This window comes from Bos taurus, chromosome 10, assembly GCF_002263795.3.
Source record: "Bos taurus isolate L1 Dominette 01449 registration number 42190680 breed Hereford chromosome 10, ARS-UCD2.0, whole genome shotgun sequence".
Taxonomy (NCBI): domain Eukaryota; kingdom Metazoa; phylum Chordata; class Mammalia; order Artiodactyla; family Bovidae; genus Bos; species Bos taurus.
The window spans coordinates 100,869,379-100,892,778 of NC_037337.1; the positions used below are offsets into that span (position 1 = coordinate 100,869,379).

General features: G+C 49.5%; 1 protein-coding gene across 9 annotated transcripts in view; it reads right to left on the reverse strand.

Moving 5' to 3' along the window:
• Nucleotides 1-23,400, reverse strand: part of FOXN3 (forkhead box N3) — a 448,976-nt gene that overhangs the window by 37,654 nt on the left and 387,922 nt on the right. The gene's annotated exons all lie outside the window — the stretch shown is intronic.

A 23,400-nucleotide genomic window follows, 5' to 3' on the forward strand; every position in this document is an offset into this window, starting at 1 on the left:
CACACACACTTCAACTCTATAAAGAGAAAAAAATCACAGTTCTGATGGTGAACATACAACAGTTGTTTCCACATCTATTATTGCTTTTAATATGAGACCAAAAAAAAAAAAAATACTCATCACTTCATTGCTATCCGTCTGAAGAGGTTTCTGAATCCTTTCTGATCCACCGGTTGACAGATGGCTGCTTATATATAGACAGAAAAATATTATCCTTTTATAACTAAATTCATTTTCCTCTGAGAAACAGCAGCGCTGCTGCTATGGAGATGAAAGTCGCCATGGCAACGGTAAACAACCCCCAGGAACGGTCGCTGAATGGGCTGAAAGGAGCAGCTGCCCCGGCGGCGTCCCAGCTGCGCGGGGTGAAGCTCAGCCGCTCGGCGGGGAGCCACGCGACAGGCGCCGCCAAGCCCCATGCACATACAGGAGTCGACGGCCACAGCCTGTCCCTGGGGACCGCCACCTCCGTGTCCCCCCACCGGCGACGGACGACGGCGGGGGCCCCTCACGTGTCAGTTCTCGTACAAATTATACACCCCAAAATTCAATTCACTGCTGATGGCTCCATGGCACTTTATTTGGGGTTTTTATGCTAAAAAATGACTTAACCGTTTTTTTTAAAAAAGTACATTTTTCATAACTTTATAGGAGCAGTTTAATTCTAGGGAAGTAATGTGATGCAGTATAAAGCCCCACAGGCGATTAATAATATGGATGATGCTGGTTCCAAAAGACAATGTCTCAAAAAAGGAAAAAAAAAAAGGAAAGAAACAAAACAGAGGTAGATGAACTAGACTCTGCAGCCTTTTCTATTTTACCTGCAGGAGGCCCATTACTTACACTCCGTAATGGAGTGCAAGTTTATTTTGATAAGTACATTTTATGAAAAACAGGTAAATTAATTTATTTGACAACTCCTGGGGTGAAATTCCTCAGTCATCGATTCTCCTTGATTTTAAAATATTAATGCATATATCAGTTGAACGATGAATCAAAACACTTAAAGCTACACTCATTGCTGCCAGGGTTGCTGCAGCGCCTGCCCTCTCAACTCCCCAGCAAGACAAAGGGCTCACAGTGCCGAGGTACCGCTGGGATTCCACAAGCCACGGGCAGCAGGCAGCTCCCGGGAGGTCACGGCGGGGGCTGAAAGGCCTAAAAGGCCTTCCCTTTCTCAGGACTGAGGAAATACGCATGTTTCCCCTCACCAAGCAAAAGTTCTTTGAAGTGATCGAGAATGCAAGTGTTGCAGGCAACCCAAGGCTCACCTGCCTGGAGGGTCCCCACCTCCCCCGGCCACTCCCACTTGGAGTTTTCCTGAGTGGCCAGGAGGTCCGATGGGGACAGAATAAGATGAAACACAGGTAAGGAGTCTTGAGGCTTTTCCTGCTCGTTCTCTCAGAAAATGAAAGAAAGTAGTTCCATACTCTTCAAAAACACATCTGACCTCAGGAGGAAGGTGTAAGGGACCCCAGATGGAAAGATGTAATGAAAGAAATGCAAAGGGAAGAAAGAGAACCCTTAACCGGAGAGAGTATCCGCATCACAGGCTCAGCGGGGCAGCCCCAAGGACAGCACGGCGGCGGGGGAGCTTCAGACCCATACGGCATCCGCCCCATCCGCCAAATAAACACACAAGCTACGTAAAAATAAGACGCTTCACGACAAGCCCTCCAATCCTGTCTTCTGCCCAGACTCGCCACGCCCAAGGCCCCCAGAGATAAAAGTCCGTTGCTATCTTGGCATTCCTGCTGGTCCAGGCACTTGGGGGTAAGTGTAACACCCAGCCTTCTCACTGTTTCATTCATCATCAGCTCCTGAGCCCCTGCACGGGTCGGAGTCCCTGGGAGCCTAAGCCTGAAGACGCAGCAGAGTGGAATGGAGAGCAGACCTGGAGCGCCTCCATCACGACCTCTTGGCAGGTGAATCAGCAAATATGGGAACCGCAGACGGTGTGAGAAAATGGTGAGGAAGCGTGTTCGTGCAGGTGTGTGCTCCCTGGCACGACGGCACCAGCCCTGCCCCAGGGCATACAGCGAGACTCATCCTGGGGGGACAGTTTGACGAGCATGACAGGTTTCATACCACTGCTTCTTGTTCAGTTGCTAGGTCAGGTCTGACTCTTTGAGACCCCATGGACTGCAGCACTACAGGCTTCCCTGTCCTTCACCATCTCCCAGAGTTTGCTCAAACTCATGTCCATTGAGTTAGTGATGCCACCCAACCATCTCATCCTCTGTCGTCCCCTTCTCCTCCTGCCTTCAATCTTTCCCAGCGTCAGGGTCTTTTCCAATGAGTCGGCTCTTCGCATCAGGTGGTCAAAGTACTGGAGTTTCAGCCTCAGCATCAGTCCCTCCAATGAACACCCAGGACTGATCTCCTTTAGGATGGACTGGTTGGATCTCCTTGCAGTCCAAGGGACTCTCACGAGTCTTCTCCAACACCACCATTCAAAAGCATCAATTCTTCGGCGCTCAGTCTTCTTTATGGTTCAACTCTCACATCGAGTGCTACCACCATCATAATCAAGGTAAACAGTAGAGCTAAGATACACATTTCCTTCACTCCAAAGTCTCCTTTGCCCCGCTGCTCTGGGCAACTACAGATTTGCTTTCTGTTATCCATCTGTGGAGCAGGGTCAGTGGTTCATTCCTATCGCTGTTCTTGCCCCCTAGTTCCCCACTGTATAGATACACTAAGGTGTGTTTATCCACCCACCTGTAGATGGACATCTGGGTTGATTCCAGTTTGGGATCTTCCAAAAAAAAAAAAAAAAAAAAAAACCCAAAAAGCTACTGTGAATTTCTGAACCAGTCTTTTGAGAAGATACGCTTTCATCCCCTTGGGTAACTGCTGATAAGTGTATGCTCAACTTTACAGGAACATGATTCTCTTTTCCAAAGAGGCTGCACCATGTATGAGTTCCAGTGGCTCTACATTTGTGTCAACACTTGAAACTGTCAATAAAACTTGAGCCATTCTAGAAATGTGATGGTATATCCTGGTGGTTTTAACTTGCATTTCCCTACTGACAAACGATGCTGACAGCTTCTCAAGTGTTACCAGCCATGGGCATATCTTCTTTTGCGGAAAGCCTGTTCACGTTTGTGCCTGTTTTCTAACTGGGTTGCTAAATTTCTTACTATAGAGTTTTAAGCTTTCTTTCAGCATTCTAGATGGAAGTCCTTTGTGAGATACATTTTTCTCAATCCATGGCCTGTCTACTCAGTTTCTTAATAGTGTTTTTTAATAAGTAAAAGTTTGAAATTTTTGTAAAGTCCAATTTATCACTTTCTTTGATAAATTTTTCTCAATGATTTTTGTATCCCAACTAAAAAATCTTTGTCTACCCCCAAAGTTGCATAGAAGTGTCTCCTGACGGGCATCTTTTTAAAATCTCATGTTAGTATATCAAGTATAAACTTTATCTGGGTTCAATACTCAGATCCAAATAAATGAAAATGGAAGGGATCAATCAGACCTCTTTCTTTATCTGGCAGGCTGATGAAGCACAGACCTCCAGAACCATACGGGTCAGTACAAGAAGGGCCCTCTCTGGCTCCATGTGTGCTGGGAGAACCCCAGGCAGCCCGAGAGCGTTAGGCAGCCAGGCTTGTCCGAAAGAAAGTCTCTCGGACCCTCTGCTATACACACGACACGTCTTTATGCTTATCACAGCCTGACCTCTTGTGTGTGTTCCAACCTTCAGAGAAGACCACCTCCCATCTCTCCTCTCTACAGAGATGCCGAAAGTGACAGTCACTCAGTCTTGTCCGACTCCTCGCGACCCCATGGACTATACAGTCCATGGAATTCTCCAGGCCAGAACACTGGAGTGGGTAGCCTGTCCTTTCTCCAGGGGACAACCTGGAGATGGAACCCAACCCAGGGATCGAACTCAGGTCTCCCGCATTGCGAGGGGATTCTTTACCAGCTGAGCCACCAGGGAAGCCCAGTATTATTAAAATGTTTAAGTTTTTTCCCTTAAAAAAAAAAATCAAGAAAGCAATGCACGCCCATTGTGGAAAAAAACAAAAACAAAACACTCAGTGGATATGACGTGAGGAGTAAATGCCCTCCTTCCCTGCAGACCCAGTTCCAGAGTTACAGCTTCTCGCCCACCTGTCCAGAAACTGTCTATACAAACATAGGCATTTACTGAAATACCAGCGCACAGACACTCATGCACACATACCTATTTTTAAAAAATTGGTTCCTATGGAAAATACTTTTCTGGAAAGAACTCTTCCCCCTTATTTTTCAGTTAATGACAGATCTTGGCACACTTTCATATTAATGTCCATCAGCTGAAGTTTTTATGCGATGACTTTTTCAGGCAGAAAAACAGCCCACAGGGCTAGCGGCGACATGGCCTCTCCTTCGGACTGAAGACTCTGGGCAGGCAGACACAGAGCCCTTGTAGCCAGAAACCTGGCCCACACATGGCTTCTCCCCATGGATTCGGAGGCCTGGGCACAGTCCCTCCGCCCCGTCCTGTGGAGCAGCGAGGCTCCCGTCTCTCCCTCCCCAGCCCATCACAGCCTTTGCTTCCCAGCCTCTCTGAGGGGCTCGCCGTAGCGGCCCCCTTGGTAACACGCTCGTTCTCACGAGCACACTTTGGGGAGGCTTCCCAGAGCCCGACTGCCAATGCAGGAGACACAGGAGTCGAGGGTTGGACCCCTGGGTGGGAAGACCCCCTAGAGGAGGGCATGGCAACCCAGGAATACCTCCCCGGTATTCCTGCCGGGAGAATCCCATGGACACAGGAGCCTGGTGGGTTACAGTCCCTGGGGTCATAGAGTCAGAAACGATGGAAGTGACTTAGCACAGAAGTCTCTCTGCCGCCCCCACCCCGCTCAACCTGGCTTACCAGCATAAGTAAAGAGGAAGATGTTTTTTTTGGCCAGGAACTCTTTTTAGGAATGAAGATCCACTTGGCAGAAGCCAACCTTCTGATGTGTCTGGGGAATGAGGCTGGGGCAGCAGGACAGGAGAAGAGAAAGGCACCCTCTGTTCTTGGAGGGGACCACGGGGGTACTGAGCTCAGCATCCTAAGACTGGAGGCCATATCATTTACCACTAGGTTGGCTCAGTGAGACACCGAGTATGCCATCATGGAAGCTTAATGCCCATCTTCAAAACCAAGCCAATCTCTAATCCCACATTAAAAAAAAAAAAAAAACTCGCTTCTCAGGCTTCAGTAACAAATGTTACTTCTCTGCTGGCCCGGTTCCCAGCGGCCCATTTCAATTTTCATCTTTAATACAGCTGTCTTATCACATTGCCTCCTCTCTGCGCTATGAGACTGAAAAATGGTCACACATTTTAAAGATGTTTTCGAACTCTCTTTCTCCTGAAGGTATAGACACGATTATATTACCCTACAGTGAAATAGGAGGTAATGAAGTTTCCAGAACCAACTGTTCAGCTGCTTGGATTAAAAAAAAAAAAAAAAGACTGTGGTTTGTATTACCAAACTGTGGAAATGGCTTCTTCTGGGTACTGGGAGGAGATTGCAGCACACAGCCTGTGGGATCTTAGCCGCCCATCAGAGATGCGAGCCCTGCCCGCGGCAGTGCAGATGCAGAACGTCAACCACTGGACCGCCAGGGAGGGCCCCCAGCTCATCGTTTTAATTAAATAAACATGTTTTTATCTTTTGTCGGTTTTGTGGGGTTTTAGCTCCCTGACTGGGGACTGAACCCACGCCTTCCGCACCGGAAGCGCAGACTCTCAGCCACTGGACCACCAGGGAGGTCCCGGGGAGGCTTCTTCTCTGTGACCGTGATGGAGAGCACGAGGCTCGGCTTGAGGAGGCTCGGCGTTGACTCTGGAGGCTGTAGCTGAAGAACAAGTGACGTCGGTTTTGCTGGATCTGAGCGGGCTCCTTTTCCAAGGCTGCTGGGGGTCTGCAGACCTGCGATATGCTGACTGGTTTTAAACCGCATTGCACCGAGCGCCTGGCTCCGCCCACGACGCTCCCCGACTTCCCCTTTCCAGCTCATGGCTGCCAGAAACGTGCTCCACGGAGAACCTAACCAAGGGGCATCTGCTGCAGGGCCTGCGGGGGCAGCTAGCGAGCAGGCTCTGACCCGTGCCGCCCTGGGGCCGCTGGGCCTGCTGGCCGTGAGCAGGGGGGCATCGGCGGTTTGCGGGAGGGGCTGCTGATGCTGGGGGGGTGGGGAGGGGCACAGGCCGAAGCCTTCCAGACTCCGGACTTCCTCACTTTGGAAACCTCCTGTTTGGTCTTGCCTTCCTCAAGAGCAAAAGCGCACCACCCGGCGGAAACCGGGAAGCCAGCTCTGAGTGGGGATGGCTTCCAGGGGCAGGAATGGGAACGGGGGCTCCCACGAGAGCCCCGGCATCGGACGACCTGGCCACACCGACGTCTCGGAGGAAGGGCGCACCAAGTCCAAAAGCTGGAGACAGGCTCAGGCTGGGGGTCCCCGAGGTGGGGGCGCAAGGCCCGCTGGGACGCCGGGGGCACCGTGGGCCTGGGCGCATACCTGGGGCACGGCTGTTAGCATTCCTGGGTGACACTCACCCTCACACGTCTGAGAGGCTAACCCTCCGGGCATCCCTCTAGGTGGTTAGGGGGCTCCAGGGCACCTACCTGGCGCGGTTTTCTCCCCTCTCCAGCTATCACTTCTCCCCACCGACTGGAAGGTCAGCTCCTGCCCAGGCCCCACCAGAAGCCACTTCCTCCTCGAGCAACGGCCACAGGGTTCCTGGCAGCTCCTGCACCAACCCCTCCCCATCCCGGGCAGTTCTCCTGGGAGCCTGGCCCCCACCAGGCACCGCAATGCTTGTCTCCACCGACAGCTGAAGACTTCCATTTGCACAGCGTCTCCAACTAGCTCTGTGTTCAACTGGGTGGACCTGCAAAGCCACTTTTCCAGAAGCAAAGAGCCCATCTCAGAGTGACACCGGCAGGTGCGTGAGACTTAGTGCCACAAAGAACGCTGGCATCAGTGCCCCAAGGCACAGAGCGACCGCCTGCCTGGCTCTCAACTGTCTTCCTCCCTGAGAACTGGAAGAACGACAAACTCTGAACACCGGGCACACGTCTGTATAAATTACGCCGACTCACCAGAACTTCAGAAGGGGCCAGGGAGCCATCGATTTCCCCAGGCCTGGTAGGTGATGACGGCCACCAGAGAGGACAGGTCAGAACTAAACCTCAGCCCGTGCTTTCTATCGACTGCATTGCGCACGCCATCCCATGCAACAAACCACCATCCTGTGTTCTCGGGCCTTAGATGGTCATTCAGCTGAACTGAAGAAAGCGTTTCCCATGCTGGAATCAGCCATCTCAGCAGAAAGCTGCCCTCAAGCATGGACGAGGACGAGGGGCAGCTGCCATTCTAGACACTGAGCTCTACCCTCAGGTTAGCTGCACAGTGGGCAAGGGTCACACTCTACACCTGGGAGCGATGCTCAGCATCTCCCTTCGTTTACTTCGAGACAAGTATTCCAAGAACCTGTCTGCAGTCAGGGGATGTGGGTAGGGTGAGGGAAGTAAATGAAAAACAAAATAATTTGTCTGTTACAGCCCATGGGCTACACCATCCCCAGAGAGGGATCCCCCATGAGGCTGGAAACAAGGCTGTAGTCAGTAGTGATGGGCGGCTGGGTGAGTGCGGGGGGCGAGGGGCCCAGAGGGACACGTGCAGCCCCCACCCCGACCCTCTGTGTCTGCACCCCAGGGACCTGAGTTCAAGGGCGTGTCAACGAGCTCCCTTGCTTCAGTGCAACGGGTTTCCAAATGAACATCAGAGGTAAAGAACGCCCCTGCCAATGCAGGAGACCTGGGTTGGATCCCTGGGTGGGGAGACCCCCTGGAGGAGGGCGTGTCAACCCACTCCAGGATTCTTGCCTGGGGAACCCCATGGACTGAGGAGCCTGGCAGGCTTCAGTCCATGGGGTTGCAGAGAGTGGGACACGACTGAGTGACTAAACAACACATCTCTTATGAATGGACTTCCCTCTAGCTCAGCTGGTAAAGAGTCTGCCTGCGATGCAGGAGACCAGGGCTCAATCTCTGAGTCTGGAAGATCCCCTGGAGAAGGAAATGGCAACCCCCCCCCCCGCTCCAGTATTCTTGCCTGGAGAATCCCATGGACAGAGGAGCCTGGGAGGCTACAGTCCACGGGATCGCAGAGTCGGACACGACTGACTGACCGAGCACGTGCTGGGGAGAGGCCTATCCTGACCAGGAGTAGGCCAGAGAAGGAAGGACTTCTGCCTGCTTTCAGATCCAAGAAAGCAAATATGTTAGCGCTCTATGGTCACCCTTTCTCAGATGAAGAGTCACAAACATATACTACTAAAACCTGAATATTCATTGGAAGGACTGAAGCTGAAGCTCCAATACTTTGGCCTCCTGATGCAAAGAGACAACTCATTGGAAAAGACCCTGATGCTGGGAAAGACTGAGGGCAAAAGGAGAAGAGGGTGGCAGAGGATGAGATGGTTGGATGGCATCAGCGACTCAATGGGCATGAATCTGAGTAAACCAGGGTATGGTGAAGGACAGGGAGGCCTGGTGTGGTGCATGCAGTCCATGGGGTCGCAAAACAGTTGAACAGGACTTGGCGATTAAACAACAGCAACAAAACCTAGTTACTTACAATCTGCTTGGGGTACATTTTTAAAGAGTGATTTTTGTTGTCGTTGTTTATTTATTATTCGGCTGTGCCGCCCACATGGGGGATCTGAATTCCCGACCGGGGACAAGCCTGTGCACCTCTGCAGTAGAAGTGTGGTGTCTGAACCACTGGACCGCCAGGGAATCATCTGCTTGGGGTACCTTAATAATCAGCGGAAGGAAACGAACAGGCTCTCTTCCCTACACTCACACACACGACTGCGACAGCGGGCTGACACCACTGTGCCTCCACGGGTCAGTGGGTCCTGGGAAAGCCCAGCTCTTTCTCCATCGGAGACCCGAGTCTTAGACACGAAGAGGGACCAAAGCAGGGAGAAGCGCACTTTCCGCTGGAGTCGCGGAGGCCCTCGTTCCCGTTCAGGCTGCACACGCCGCACCAGAGCCCCGACGTCGCTCCTGAGGGACTGGGACGCCCTCTTCATCAGCAACGGTGCTGACTGCCGCCGACCCATCGCCTCCGCGATTCCACAGAGAATCCAGGCTGCGGATTCTCGCAACAGGATTACTGGCCACTGAGCTCTGTCTGGGCCTCGGTTTTAATGCTCAGCCTTTCATGCTTCCTGGTCTAATCCTCACCCCCAAATGCATTAGGGGGAAAAAAGATAAAAGCACATCTGCTGCTTGGTATCTGTGTGTGTGTGTGTGTGTGTGTAGTTCTCTGAAACATGTTTATTCAGAAACAACTTACACTACGAAATATACTGATTGAAACAGCAAAACAAAGCACCAACAAAGCACTTGTTTCCTTCATCCTGCAGGTGAACTTTAGCGAACGGCTGTCTCGAAGCTGGCTCCTGAGATGTCCTACACTTTCTAAGGCTTGCAAAGAAGGTGGATACAATGAGGAGACCAGAATTCCATTTTCGCTGCCTCATGCTTTCTCAATTGCAAACAAAGAGACACTGGCCCCATCCATCCACTGTTGAGAACAGAAAATCTCATGAGGGTGTTAAGGAGTAATTCAATTTAGACACAATTAAATACGGAAATACGTGGAAATGTAGATTCAAGATTAAGACCGCAAATACAAGTATCACAGAAATAAAAAGGATTAAGTTTTCCACCCAAGAAGATTTACACTTAACGCTATGCTACTGGGACAGAAGTCCTAAAGGAGATACCGACCAGCTGAGAAGACGACCGACCCTAAGGGTGGAAGATCCCTGTACCTTAAGGCCTGTGGGTGGGCAGGGTAGGAATGATCAGTGAAACTACGAAGCAGTGAGCTGACCTTCTGGTGGGCAGATGGGAAACTGGTTGTAAAGACAAAAAAACAGAACAAAACAAAACAAAACCAAAAAACCCCCAAAACCAGAAAAAAACAAAAAAATAACCCCAGAAGTTTTCCAGAACAATTTTGGGGAACGTCTGCATCCCTGGAACAAGTATTCTGTCTTGAGGCTACGTGGAAGGATCTCTCTTATTTTGGATGTGCTTGAAAAAAAAAAAAAGAATAGAGCTCCTTACTTTCCAACCACATAGCATACAAGAGTCAAAGACCTGGTCCATAAAAACACGAAGCCGGTACATCGTGGAACGAAGGCGGCCAAGTGCTGAGGGCAGAGCAGAGCAGGGAAGCAGGCTTGTAAAGGAGGGGAGTCCAGGCCAGAGCTGACTTCCTTCTGCAGATCCCCTGTGTGTGTTCTTGCTAAGCCAGAGCAAGGTTTTCAGCGTTGTGTCTGGGGCGTAATTTGTTTTTGGAAAAACCAAGAGGTGATGATCTCCAGACCGTCTCATGAACAGACCCAGGCAGACCCTGAAGGTAAAGTGGATGGAAGCTGAGGGCGGCGTGGGTGGGGTCCATCTGGAGACCACCCTGCCGGCCTCCTGGGCAGCAAGGGGTGCGCGCCCCCCCCGACGACAACTGGGGTCCTTCTCTCTCCGCAGAGGGCACTTCCCATCTTTCAAAAGGGAGAAAAGCTGGAGCGAGTGTGAAACGAGCAAAACCAAACACGGACGCTGGCAAGGAGAGCAGGAAGCGTCCGCTGGGGCCACGGCCGCTGTGCAGCACCCGGGGCTTTCTCTCCCCTTTCGGGATGCTTCCAGCAAGGCTGTCGGCCCCTCTTCACCCGGGAGCAGGAGCCCCACCTGGGCCCCGGGTCAGCGTGGCAGCTGTCCCCCGAGCCCCACTTCTGTGCGCTCCGGCCACCAAGGTGCCTGCTGACAGACACTCAGCCCTGCCTGGAAGGCCAGGCAGGCACAAGGGGACCCTACGGCCACCAGCCTCCCGTCCGCGCAGATGGTGACAGCTCCAGAGAGTGTGTACGTGTGTGATGGGGGCGGGGGCACGGAAGAAAGGGGTGAGGACAGAACATGCATTCTAGAAATCTGGGCTTCGGCTTGACTCGTGATGGAGAGAAAAGGCTGGGAAGCCTAACCGTTTCTTCCCTCCCTCTCTGACTCTTTATGTCTTACTGTTTCTTTTTTGTTCCAGCCACGCCATGTGACTTGCGGGATCCTAGCTCCCCGACCAAGAACTGAACCCCGGCAGTGAACGCACTGCGTCCTAACCAGTGGATGACCAGGGAAGTCTGAAGACTGGTTCTCTCTAGGACATATAAGCTGTTTAAGAAAGGGTTTTTTTTTTTTCTTTTTATTTAAAAAAGTTCTTCATAGCCAACAAGGGAAGTCTGAAGACTGGTTCTCTCTAGGACATATAAGCTGTTTAAAAAAGGGTTTTTTTTTTCTTTTTATTTAAAAAAGTTCTTCATAGCCAACAAGGGAAGTCTGAAGACTGGTTCTCTCTAGGACATATAAGCTGTTTAAAAAAGGGGTTTTTTTTTTTTTTTTTTTTCTTTTTATTTAAAAAAGTTCTTCATAGCCAACACATTCCATACAATATTTCCTGAATCTGGCTGATTACGTCAACAAAACAAAACGTCAAAAACAAACAAAACGCACAGTGGTCCCTGAAAGTTCTGACGCAAGTGGCCTGCGGTGCTGCGCGTGTCGACTGATGGAACGGCGGGCAAACACGGAAAGCGGGAACCAGGTCCCAGGGCCCCCCGCTAAGCAGTGCTCCTCAGATCACTGACCCACGTCTCCTGCCAGAGGCCGCCCGGCTGTGTCTGAACTCGCGGAGCAGGCGGCACGCGGAGCGGCAGGCACGGCTCCGCCACTCGAGGACGCCTCTGAAACGCCACCTGCCTCCCCTGGGAGGGGAAGCGGCCTCTCCCCCCCAGACGCCTAGGGCTCTCCTTACCATCTCTTGCCACGTGTCAGCGGTCTTCTGCTCGTTTCTGGTACAGACGCAGGGTCTCAGCAAAGACAGGCAAAGGGGGTCTTCCCAAAGTTCGTGAGCATTCACTTCCTGGCACAATGTCTCACTTCTTACACTTACTTGCATTTAGGGAAAAAGAAGGAATTCCTTTTGCCACGGAATTCTTGGAAAGGATGCTTGCTTCAAGAGTGGAAGACGCACCCAGGCCCACAGCTCCTGACAGCAAGCCAGTACGCAGGTGTCTGAGAAGCTGCAGAGGAAGCAGGGAGAACCTGGTCGTGTGTGTCGAGCTGCCAGGCAGGGCTGCCAACCGCAAAGACCATGAGTCTCCTAGGTTAGGACCCGATCAACAGCTCGCAGTCACGCGTCCCTGGTCCTCAAGAGATGGGCTCTGAAGGGTGTCACACTCGCTCCTAAGTAAGGGATCAGATGGGCTCTGAAGGGTGTCACACTCGCTCCTAAGTAAGGGATCAGATGGGCTCTGAAGGGTGTCACACTCGCTCCTAAGTAAGGGATCAGATGGGCTCTGAAGGGTGTCACACTCGCTAAGTAAGGGATCAGATGGGCTCTGAAGGGTGTCACACTCGCTCCTAAGTAAGGGATCAGATGGGCTCTGAAGGGTGTCACACTCGCTCCTAAGTAAGGGATCAGATGGGCTCTGAAGGGTGTCACACTCGCTCCTAAGCAAGGGATCAGATGGGCTCTGAAGGGTGTCACACTCGCTCCTAAGTAAGGGATCAGTCTCCAGGCTCTGAAGGGTGTCACACTCGCTCCTAAGTAAGGGATCAGATGGGCTCTGAAGGGTGTCACACTCGTTCCTAAGTAAGGGATCAGATGGGCTCTGAAGGGTGTCACACTCGCTCCTAAGTAAGGGATCAGTCTCTAGGCTTTGAAGGGTGTCACACTCGCTCCTAAGTAAGGGATCAGCCTCTCGGCTCTGCTCACTCCAGCACCTCGCGCGTGAGTCAACGACAAAGGCCTCCTTGGGCTGGACACTTCCATAGACTGTGATCTTGCCTGTAACACCGATTTCAAAGGCGGAAGAGACAGTATCAGTCTCAGAGGGGCTTCTGAGCAGTTTGTAAACACATCTGAAGAAGCTATGAAGATTATCGAGGTGCTGAGAACTTAGGAGAAAGCCTGAGAGCCATAACAAATAGAAGAACTACATGGCTAAAACTGCTGGCCGAGAGAGACTGTCACCACTCCCACTTCCCAGGAAATGAAACCAGGCTTTCCTGGAGAGATGGCGGACTCCTGGTCTGGCACAGGAAATACACACAAGGAGCCCAGAGGAACTTGTCATGTCAGAAAACCCGACCGACGTCCACTGGCTTCGTGTCAGGACTCACAAAGGCCTGGCTAAAAGCCCTCCTATTGGCCAAGGGTGGGACAGTCTGAGCTCCCTCGGAGGTGATAACTGCATTCAATTGAAACACATCAAACACGCTTAAACCCAATCATTCATAATAACATTTTAAAAAAACTGAAACTCACGGGGGTTCTGACTCATTCTTTGAGAACTGATAAAGAATCAAGCGCTCTCTCTCCATTTCCTGGACGGACTATGTCTGCATTAACTAAGGGGCTGACGGGGAGATGTTTCTCTGTAGAGAGATAATCAAGATCACATGTGAAAAAGGGGAGATGAGAGTGTGCATTGGCAAGATTTTACAAGCCCCAGCTGAATTCCTTTATTCTCTTTATTTGTTATCACATAAGCAGTGGCAATCAATAGCTGCTAATATCACAAGAAAGAAATCAATCAGGCGCACCATACACCTGACAAAGGGACCATATACCACTTAGAAGCCACCTCACTAAAAACCTGCGTTCAGCCCAAACTCTTCAAGCCGTCAGAGCAGTGGTCCTCAACAGTGGAGTGACGGTGGCCCCTGGGGACTCTTGGCAACGGGAGGCATTTCGATTGTTGTAACTGATGTGTGCGTGCGTGTGTGTGCGTGTATGTACGTGTGTGTGGGTGCGTGCGTGCTCTGACACCTAGTGTATAGTGCCCAGGTATGTTGCTAAACATCGTACGATGCACAGGACACCCCCTCACAGCAAAGAATTATCCGACCCCAAACATCCAGGGCCAAGGTTGAGAAACCCAGCTCTCAATGGAACCCCCAATTCACAGAAAATTCAGGGGACTGGGAACAAGTCAAAAGACAACACGAGATGAAATCAGCAGAATCCAGACTCTGGGAGACAGATGCCTCGACCTCAACTACACGGGCTGCAGCAAGAAAAAGAGATAATCATGGAAGCGAATCTACAGATTGAACGAGACTTAAGGACTGTAGCCATTGACAAGGTATGAACTTTGCTTCTGGATTTGAAAAATAAATGGTTCAAAATGGACTTCCCTGGTGGCTCAGTGGTTAACACGCCACATTTCCACTGCAAAAGGGCACAGGTTTGATCCCTAGTTGGGGAAGAGCCTGCGTGCAGCACGGTGCAGCCACCCTGCACTTATAGCAACCCTGTAAGCAATCGGGGAAAAGTAAAACTGCTGAATTACTAGGGAATTTTCTTTTCCCTGGGTTTCACTGAGATAACTGACACACAGCATTGTAAAATGACAAAGATAAATTTAGCACAATAAATGTAGTTAAATCCACCATCTTACACAGTTAACAACTTTCTCCTCGTGCTGAGAACTTTTAAGATCAAAGAAATTATTATTAAACGTTTTAAGGTGTATGATTGATATTGTGGTTGTGCTTTAAAACTTTCTACCTTGTTGAGATATCCACAGAAGTCACGATACCCAGGGATTTGCTTCAGAACTCCCATGACTTGGGGCTGGAAGGCGGTGAAAAATGGGAGAGTCGGATGGAGCCACCTGGCCAGGATCTGATGATCACCGGGGAAAGCTAATAGGGACTTATTATTATTCTATTGAAATGCTCTCTAATAAAAAGCTGGGAAAAAATGGTGGCAAACATACACCAGCCCAAGCGTGCCGGGTGCGGAATATGTATGCTCTTTATGAATAGAAACAGGGCCCACGACACGGAGCTCTGGGTGACGGTGGGTTCTGAGAAGGCCATCGTGGAAGACGGGCTAAGGTCTAGACTCAGGGAAGCTTGATTTCCCTCTTGAACACGAGTTGGATTTGCCCTTCCGCTAGAGGAAGCGTTTACCAGCGGCTAAACCCAACATTTAACCAGCAGGATAAAGCACAGCAGGCCAATTCAGCGTGTCTCATGGTGCAGGCCTGGTGGAGGCTGGGGGCTCGAAAGAGGGGTCAGCGCTCTCCTGACCCCTGTAGACAATTAACTTATACTTCCAGGCAGGAGGTGCTATTATGTTTAACTCAGCAGGCATAACTACACAATTAGAGGTCATAATTACGGCTCTCTTTTTAAAAAAATGTGACCACAGTATCCAAATTGACCTCCTGCGGCAGGGCTGTCCACATGCTGGGAAGAACAGAGAAGGCGGGGGCAGGGGGCCGGGAGACAGGCGGTCAGACCCCCGCGCAGTTTCTAGGGTTGGGAGACCTGCCTTATCCCCCCACGGAACGTTGATCTGTTTGGGATTTGCTAATTACCGTTTTCCACCGAGACACGTTTTATTTCTTTAAATAGACACAGACAGGCCACAGATGAGCCAGAGCGTTACGCTGTCTTTTTGACCACGGGAAAAAGGCAAAGCAACCATGCAAATTAATATGCCAGTAATTACGTGTGTCTACTGGCTAATTATCCACGTAATAACAGAGTTGAAAAGATCAATTCTGGGTCGCTTTCCCACTTTAGTGTTGTGTGGGGTTGTTGCAGAGACTCCGCTTCACTCCAGAAATCCTGATCTGCTGTTATTTTGTTATGCCTGATCATCGGCCCCGCCTAGCAATATTTCTGGCTTAGGTAGCCCGAATCATCGCAGAGCACAGATCATTTCGCCGAGAAATAAAACCTACCTAGTTTTTCGTGAAGTCAAGACTACTCTCAGCTCTAAGCAGAGAGTAATAGAATTTTTGAGCTCTAAGAGACCCTGTAAAGTCCCCTGCAGATGAAAAGCCCACGGCAGGTCCAGACAGAGTGGGAAGCAAACGAGATGGCAGAAGACCACGGGCTGAGGGGCTCACAGAAGCATCTCAGGGCCTGGGGGTGGCCAGCACCTCCGTGAGCGCGCACGTCAGTTCAGCACCTCCGCGAGCGCGCACGTCAGTTCCGACTCCCTCTTCCAGCACAGTCAGGTGGCCATCCTTTCCCATATTCCTTTCCTCAGGAGCGTCTGATTCTCCACTCTTCACCTGCACCCACTCAGTAACCCTGACAAATAGCCAACTTCTTTCCAACAGTATCTGAAATGCTCACTCAATGCTTGAAAAATTGGAAAGAGAGAGAATCTCTTGCTGGCTGAAAAAGGGGACCAAAAATTCTGGAGTCTGATACAAGTGGCTTCAAAAGGATGAGACAATGTCAAGTCACAACATTCACAGCCAGAGACGAGCCCCGCGTGGAGGCCTGAGACGTGTACTTTTTCACCAAGATACTTCTCTTGAATAGAAGAGCCTTGGGAATCAACGATGGTTCCCTATATATTTGTAAACGCTTCCTCTATTCAGAAAAGAAAAACTTAACTGCTGTTCAGAGGTGTCCAAAACTCGAGTTTAAACAGAAGAATGATTGCCTTACTGCTTTCATGGGTGTGTCACTATGAAGAAATACTACTTTATGACTGTTTCCTCTGGGTTCAGTAAAAGAAGTCAAAGGAATGGGTCTAAATACATCACGACAAAGGTATTTAATTGGGCATCTCAGTATAAATCACCGCATGATATACTATCGCAAGTGCATTGACGGAGTTCATCCCACCACTGTGATGAAAAAGGGGAAATGGTTCAGTGGTAAATTCTTCAAGTTTACATTATTTATTGGAATGCTCCATGCTGTTACTCAGCCTAGAAACTACTTCTGTGTTTCACAAGGACTTTTGCAAATTCCGCGCCAGGACGTCAGGGCTCCAGGACTGTGGTTTGCCTCCACACCTAGTCTACTGTTGCCATTCAAACATCCTATTCACATAAAAGCTCGGCTCCCTAGAGCTTTGGTTTACTGCTTAGCAAATCGATGTCCACCATATTTATCCCTAAGTGCTATTTGCTGCATCAATTTACACAAACAAACGACAAACTGAATGCCATCATTTGCTATTTCAATCAAACTGTGAATCTGGACCCCACATTTCGTGTAGCTATTTTTTGGGCCTGGCATATGGGGCAGCCTCAGCACCGAGAGACTGAGAGGGTTAAAAACACGGGCCGGAGGTCAGCCCCGTCCTGTGGGGGTGATCAGACTGCACGTTTCAGAGTAAAAATGTTCCTTCTACATTGTAAAATCTTGGCATCTGCTGAGCAGCAAATCTAGCTCATTTCGTTTTGCTTTATTTTACCCTCAAAAGGAACTATACAGTCTGGACTGCAGAACACAATTAATTTCTACGTTTCTTCCCATTCTCTGGCCGCCTATTTTCTCCATCAAAGCCATTTTGCCAAAATACAAAAACCCAAATAGACTAGCTAATGAATCCAAAGTGGATTTAGTTTTATTGATTCCATTTCCCATAAAACTGTTCATTTATCTGACTCTTTTTCTTTATTTCATTACCTTGCATCTGGAATATACCGTGGCCCACCAAACCAGCGGGCGCCATTCTATCTGTTTCTCTCTGGAGAGTTTGGGGGTGGAGGGAAGAAAGCCTGAACTTGAAGCAATTCTGGAGATTAAGCTCCCCAAGAATATTCACTTTTATTACAATCTTCATGTCCCAAAGTGGCTGAGTCATCTTGGTCGTGTTTATTAACTAAAGGTAATAGGCAAGATCCTAATTAGAGCCTCCGTGTACGAAGCCGCACGAACCAATTCTCTCTGGGAATACAGACAGGTAGTTCTCAAGCCCCACCATAGGATTCCATGCGCATCCTGGGGCCTGACCTGCAGCATCCTGGGCTCCTGGTGACCCAGAGAAAAGCAAAAAAGGCCAAAAAATAAAGTCTGCTACTGTTTCCACTGTTCCCCATCTATTTGCCGTGAAGTGATGGGACCAGGTGCCATGATCTTCGTTTTCTGAATGTTGAGCATTAAGCCAACTTTTTCACTCTCCTCTTTCACTTTCATCGAGAGACTCTTTAGTTCTTCTTCACTTTCTGCCATAAGGGTGCTGTCATCTGCATATCTGAGGTTATTGGTATTTCTCCCGGCAATCTTAATTCCAGCTTGTGCTTCTTCCAGCCCAGCATTTTTCATGATGTACTCTGCATGTAAGTTAAATAAGCAGGGTGACAATATACAGCCTTGATATACTCCTTTTCCTATTTGGAACCAGTCTGTTGTTCCGTGTCCAGATCTAACTGTTGCTTCCTGACCTGCATACAGGTTTCTCAAGAGGCAGGTCAGGTGGTCTGGTATTCCCATCTCTTTCAGAATTGTCCACAGTTTATTGTGATCCACACAGTCAAAGGCTTTGGCATAGTCAATAAAGCAGAAATAGATGCTTTTCTGGAACTCTCTTGCTTTTTCAATGATCCAGTGGATGTTGGCAATTTGATCTCTGGTTCCTCTGCCTTTTCTAAAACCAGCTTGAACATCTGGAAGTTCACGGTTCACGTATTGCTGAAGCCTGGCTTGGAGAATTTTAAGCATCACTTCACTAGCGTGTGAGATAAGTGTGTGTGGTATTGTATTATCAGAATTCAACAATTCACTAAAGTTGTGTGCAGCAGACTCTGGATTGCTCAGCATCTATATTCCATTGGCTTTCTAGCTGAAGAGGTTGGAAAGGTAAAATTCTTCATTTTCCAGATTCCCTTGCAGCAAGGGCTCTTGGTGTGAATTCAGCTCTGCCAATTCGATGTAGTCAGGTTGGTGAGGTGAGACCCCTTAGCTGTCCAAGTGGACACATAGGAACAGAGACACTGGGTCTTCCTGAAGTGGCCATCGGTGTCCATCCTAAAGTGCCCTCCTTGGGTACTGAGAGGCAGCTGCAGGAATGGCAGTGTCCCTGGGTCATGGACGGGAGGCGTGCACTGCGGGGACGGTGGTTACCCCGTAGTTGGTTCTGCAGGATCTGGGAATCATGCCTGAAGGGCCAGTCAAGATTCCCCTCCTCTGGCTCTTTCAACCATTTGACCGGCCAACCCACTCCAGTCTTCTTGCCTGGAGAATCCCAAGGATGGGGAGCCTGGCGGGCTACAGTCCACAGGGTCGCAGAGTCAGACACAACCGAGCACACACACACACACACACTGCCCTGTATGGCCTCCCTTTCTGCTTCAGCCAAGAACACTTGCCATTCCTCGCTCTGTCTCCCAGACCACAGGACCGGAAGCTCACGGATGAGAACCCGGGGAGCTGTCAGCCTCCATCAGAGCAATGGGAGGACAGCTGGGCTGGTTAGGTTAGCCTGAGTCTGAAGCAGGACAGCTGGGCTGGTCAGGTTAGCCCCAGTCTGAAGCAGTTACCCTCTGCAGCTCTGTGTCTAAAGAGATAAGCGAACGCGCTTAGATCCCTTTAACTGACATAACTTCCAGGAGACACTCAGAGGTGGCCGGCGCTTCTCCAGGTCTATGAGGGTGGGGGGACCTGCTCACTCACTTCTTTCTCTGGGCATACAGGTACCTCCTGGGCATGCTCCTGGCCACCCAGGTAAGCCACTCGGCACCCTCCACCCACATGGTGTCTTCTGAGGACCAGGAAAACTCTGGAGTGCCAGGGTCCAGCCCCGGTGGATCCAGGGAATTCAAAGCAGGGATGGCGTCAGCGAGGATCAGGAAACAACTGCTTAATTAAACCTTAATTAAGGATATAAAGAGTGGTGAAATAAGGATAGCTCAGCAAAGAAATTCAGTGAGGAAAAGAGGCTGAATAAAATTTCAAAGCAGGGAATTTACGTCACCTACGAAGGCCGCAGGTGTCCTCCCGTTCTCCCGAAGGAGAGGAGACACTAAGGCCTCCCCGGTCAGATCTTAGAAGCCCAGGCAAAATTAGTAGGCTTGACGAGCTTCCCCGCCTCAGAGGAAAATTCAGCCAGAAGGTGAGAGAAAGAACGACATGGGGAGACCAAATTTCGGTGAACAAAAGGGGGTACTTTATTTTCCAAAGTAGTTTTATACCTTAAGTTGTGCATAGAGGATAATGGGGGAAGGGGTAGAGTCATGCAAGGACAGCAGTCCCTGATCCTAATCGAAGCCAGGCTTTCAAACTTATCATATGCAAAAGTTTAGGTGATTTACATCATCTTCTGCCCAGGAGGCCAGTTAACATTTTAAGAAACTTATTTTTCTCTAAAGGTGATTATTCAAAAGTCAGGCGCCAGCCTCCAAAAGCATTAGCTAAAGTTGCATTCCTATAGGGCAAAGGTGTGGTGGGCTAAATCAAGAAAAGAATTAACTCAAGGGTCCAAAGTTACAAACATTAAAGCTACTACTTACATTTCTATACACCAATTATATCAATCAATACACTGCCAGGGACACAGCAGGTAAGGAATATGGAGACTTAGCAGCAAACATTAGCCCAACAAGTGAAAAACCCTTCACCAATACAATTTCTAATCAATCTTTTAACTGCTCAAAGGAATCTGTATTTAGACAGTTTAGAACATCTCATGCCTCTCACAGGTGGGAGGCTCTGAACAATCACATGTGGCCGGAAAAACCTATTCAGGCAGGCTGGAGGACTTCCAAAGGAGTTTGTAGGTTGAAACACTGTCACACCCAGGAATTATTAACTGGAGCTGTAAGCTAACTCTTTTTTCAGAGAGAGGTAGTGGGGGACAGCCCCCCCGTAAAGTCAGAGGTGTAGGTGAGAGCACAAAGCAGAAAGTAGGCAGACTCTGGTTTTGGGGGTAGATGTTCGAGAATTTCCAGGGGGACTCCTGAGGCTCGATCCCGCCTTTGCGTATGCCGAGCCTCCTTCCTCATGACCTTTGCCAGGGGCGGAGCTCCTCACAGCGGCTCCCAGCACTGGAGCAGATCAGGGTCGTGGCTACATACCCGGCGCCCCAACCCCCCCCCCTTCCCTGCACACAGCACGGCCTTGAGACAGCCTCAATCAGCACTGAAGCCCGGCTTCCCGCCGAAGGCCCTATTAGAAAAGGGCACGGCTGTGTGGATGCGTGCACCTGGCATTCGGTTCTGTTTGAGGCACTATTTCTTATCCCTATCGCAAGACGTCATTACAGATCACCCTTGTTCTCAGAGCCGGGCACCTCAGTGGGGTGTGCGCATGTCCTAGAAAGGAGCGTGCTGGTTACACCACGCTTCCCTCTTTGCTCTCGTTGTTAGGGAACTTAGGGCTGGGTTTTGAATCAACCGCTGTCATTCTCTTGGCCTAGACTCTTGAAGTATAGCTCCTAGGAATGCCCCTCCCTTTCTTTCCTTCCCAATATAGCTACTTAAGTCTATTTATTTTGATGTGGACCATTTTTAAAAGTCCTTATTGGATTTGTTACTATATTGCTTTCTGTTTTAGGTTTTGGTTTCTTGACTAAGAGGCAGGTGGGATCTGAATTTCCCGACCAGGTATCGAATCTGCACCTCCTGCATTGGGAAGCGAAGTTTTAACCACTGGACCACCGGGGAAGTCCCTGTACAATTACTTTTAAAAAACTGATATTAGGGACTGCTCATATTGTTGCTTCTTGCGCTTTTACAATCATAAATCATCTCCCTTCTGTTTTTAGGAACAGGTATTCAGTTCAGTCCAGTCGCTCAGTCGTGTCCGACTCTTTGTGACCCCATGAATCGCAGCACGCCAGGCCTCCCTGTCCATCACCAACTCCCGGAGTTCACTGAGACTCACGTCCATTGAGTCAGCGATGCCATCCAGACATCTCATCCTCTGTTGTCCCCTTCTCCTCCTGCTCCCAATCCCTCCCAGCATCAGAGTCTTTTCCAATGAGTCAACTCTTCGCATGAGGTGGCCAAAGTACTGGAGTTTCAGCTTTAGCATCATTCCTTCCAAAGAAATCCAAGGGCTGATCTCCTTCAGAATGGACTGCTTGGATCTCCTTGCAGTCCAAGGGACTCTCAAGAGTCTTCTCCAACACCACAGGTCAAAAGCATCCATCCTTCGGCGCTCAGCCTTCTTCACAGTCCAACTCTCACATCCATACATGACCACAGGAAAAACCATAGCCTTGACTAGACAAACCTTTGTTGGCAAAGTAATGTCTCTGCTTTTGAATATGCTATCTAGGTTGGTCATAACTTTCCTTCCAAGGAGTAAGCGTCTTTTAATTTCATGGCTGCAGTCACCATCTGCAGTGATTTTGGAGCCCAGAAAAATCAAGTCTGACACTGTTTCCACTGTTTCCCCATCTATTTCCCATGAAGTGGTGGGACTGGATGCCATGATCTTCGTTTTCTGAATGTTGAGCTTTAAGCCAACTTTTTCACTCAACTCTTTCACTTTCATCAAGAGGCTTTTGAGTTCCTCTTCACTTTCTGCCATAAGGGTGGTGTTATCTGCATATCTGAGGTTATTGATATTTCTCCCGGCAATCTTGTTCCAGCTTGTGCTTCCTCCAGCCCAGTGTTTCTCATGATGTACTCTGCATATAAGTTAAATAAGCAGGGTGACAATATACAGCCTTGACGAACTCCTTTTCCTATTTGGAACCAGTCTGTTGTTCCATGTCCAGTTCTAACTGTTGCTTCCTGACCTGCATACAGATTTCTCAAGAGGCAGATCAGGTGGTCTGGTATTCCCATCTCTTTCATAATTTTCCACTGAGGCACATATAAATAAAATATTTGCTTTGGGCAAGGCACTCGTCTGAGGATAAGACCCTGCTGGCTCATGTAAGTGAGGAAAACTAAAGAGGGATAATGGGTAAGACCCTTTCTCTTTTGTTCTGGAGGACAGGAAGACTGCCACCCAGAGACAATTAACTGTGTTTCTAGAAAAGAAGCAGCCAATCCCAAAACCTGTGATGTAGCTGCTCAAGGGCATAATTTATTAGGTTATTTATTGCTGCCTCTAAATTTTATCCTCGGTTTGACAATATTGAAGAAGACCGCACTACCACTGCACTCTCTTAACTCGTAGGTCTTTCCTCAGGGAACTTTCTCATAGATTCTTTTTTTTTTTTAATGTAGACAGATGTTGGCAGGGTGGTTTTCTTTTTAAGTCTTTTGCTGAATCTGTTACAATATTGCTTCTGCTTTACCTGTTGGTTTTTTTGGCCCTGAGGCATGGAGGATCTTCCCTCCCTGACCAGGGATCGAACCTGTGTCCCCTGAACTGGAAGGTGGAGTCTTAAGCAGTGGGCCACTAGGGAAGTCCCTCTCACGGATTCTTGAAGAGTGAAAAATGAAGTCTCTTGGGGGCAACAGGCAAGCACAGAAGGAGCAAACCATTCGGGAAGAATTTAGAAAATCCCCAAAGTTAACAGGCCAGCGTGGACACTCTCCCAACCCTGAGGAGGCATCTTCTCTGTCTTATCTCCCAGAGTCGGCACAGGCTACTTAGCACCAACGGCTTCTTATCTGTTG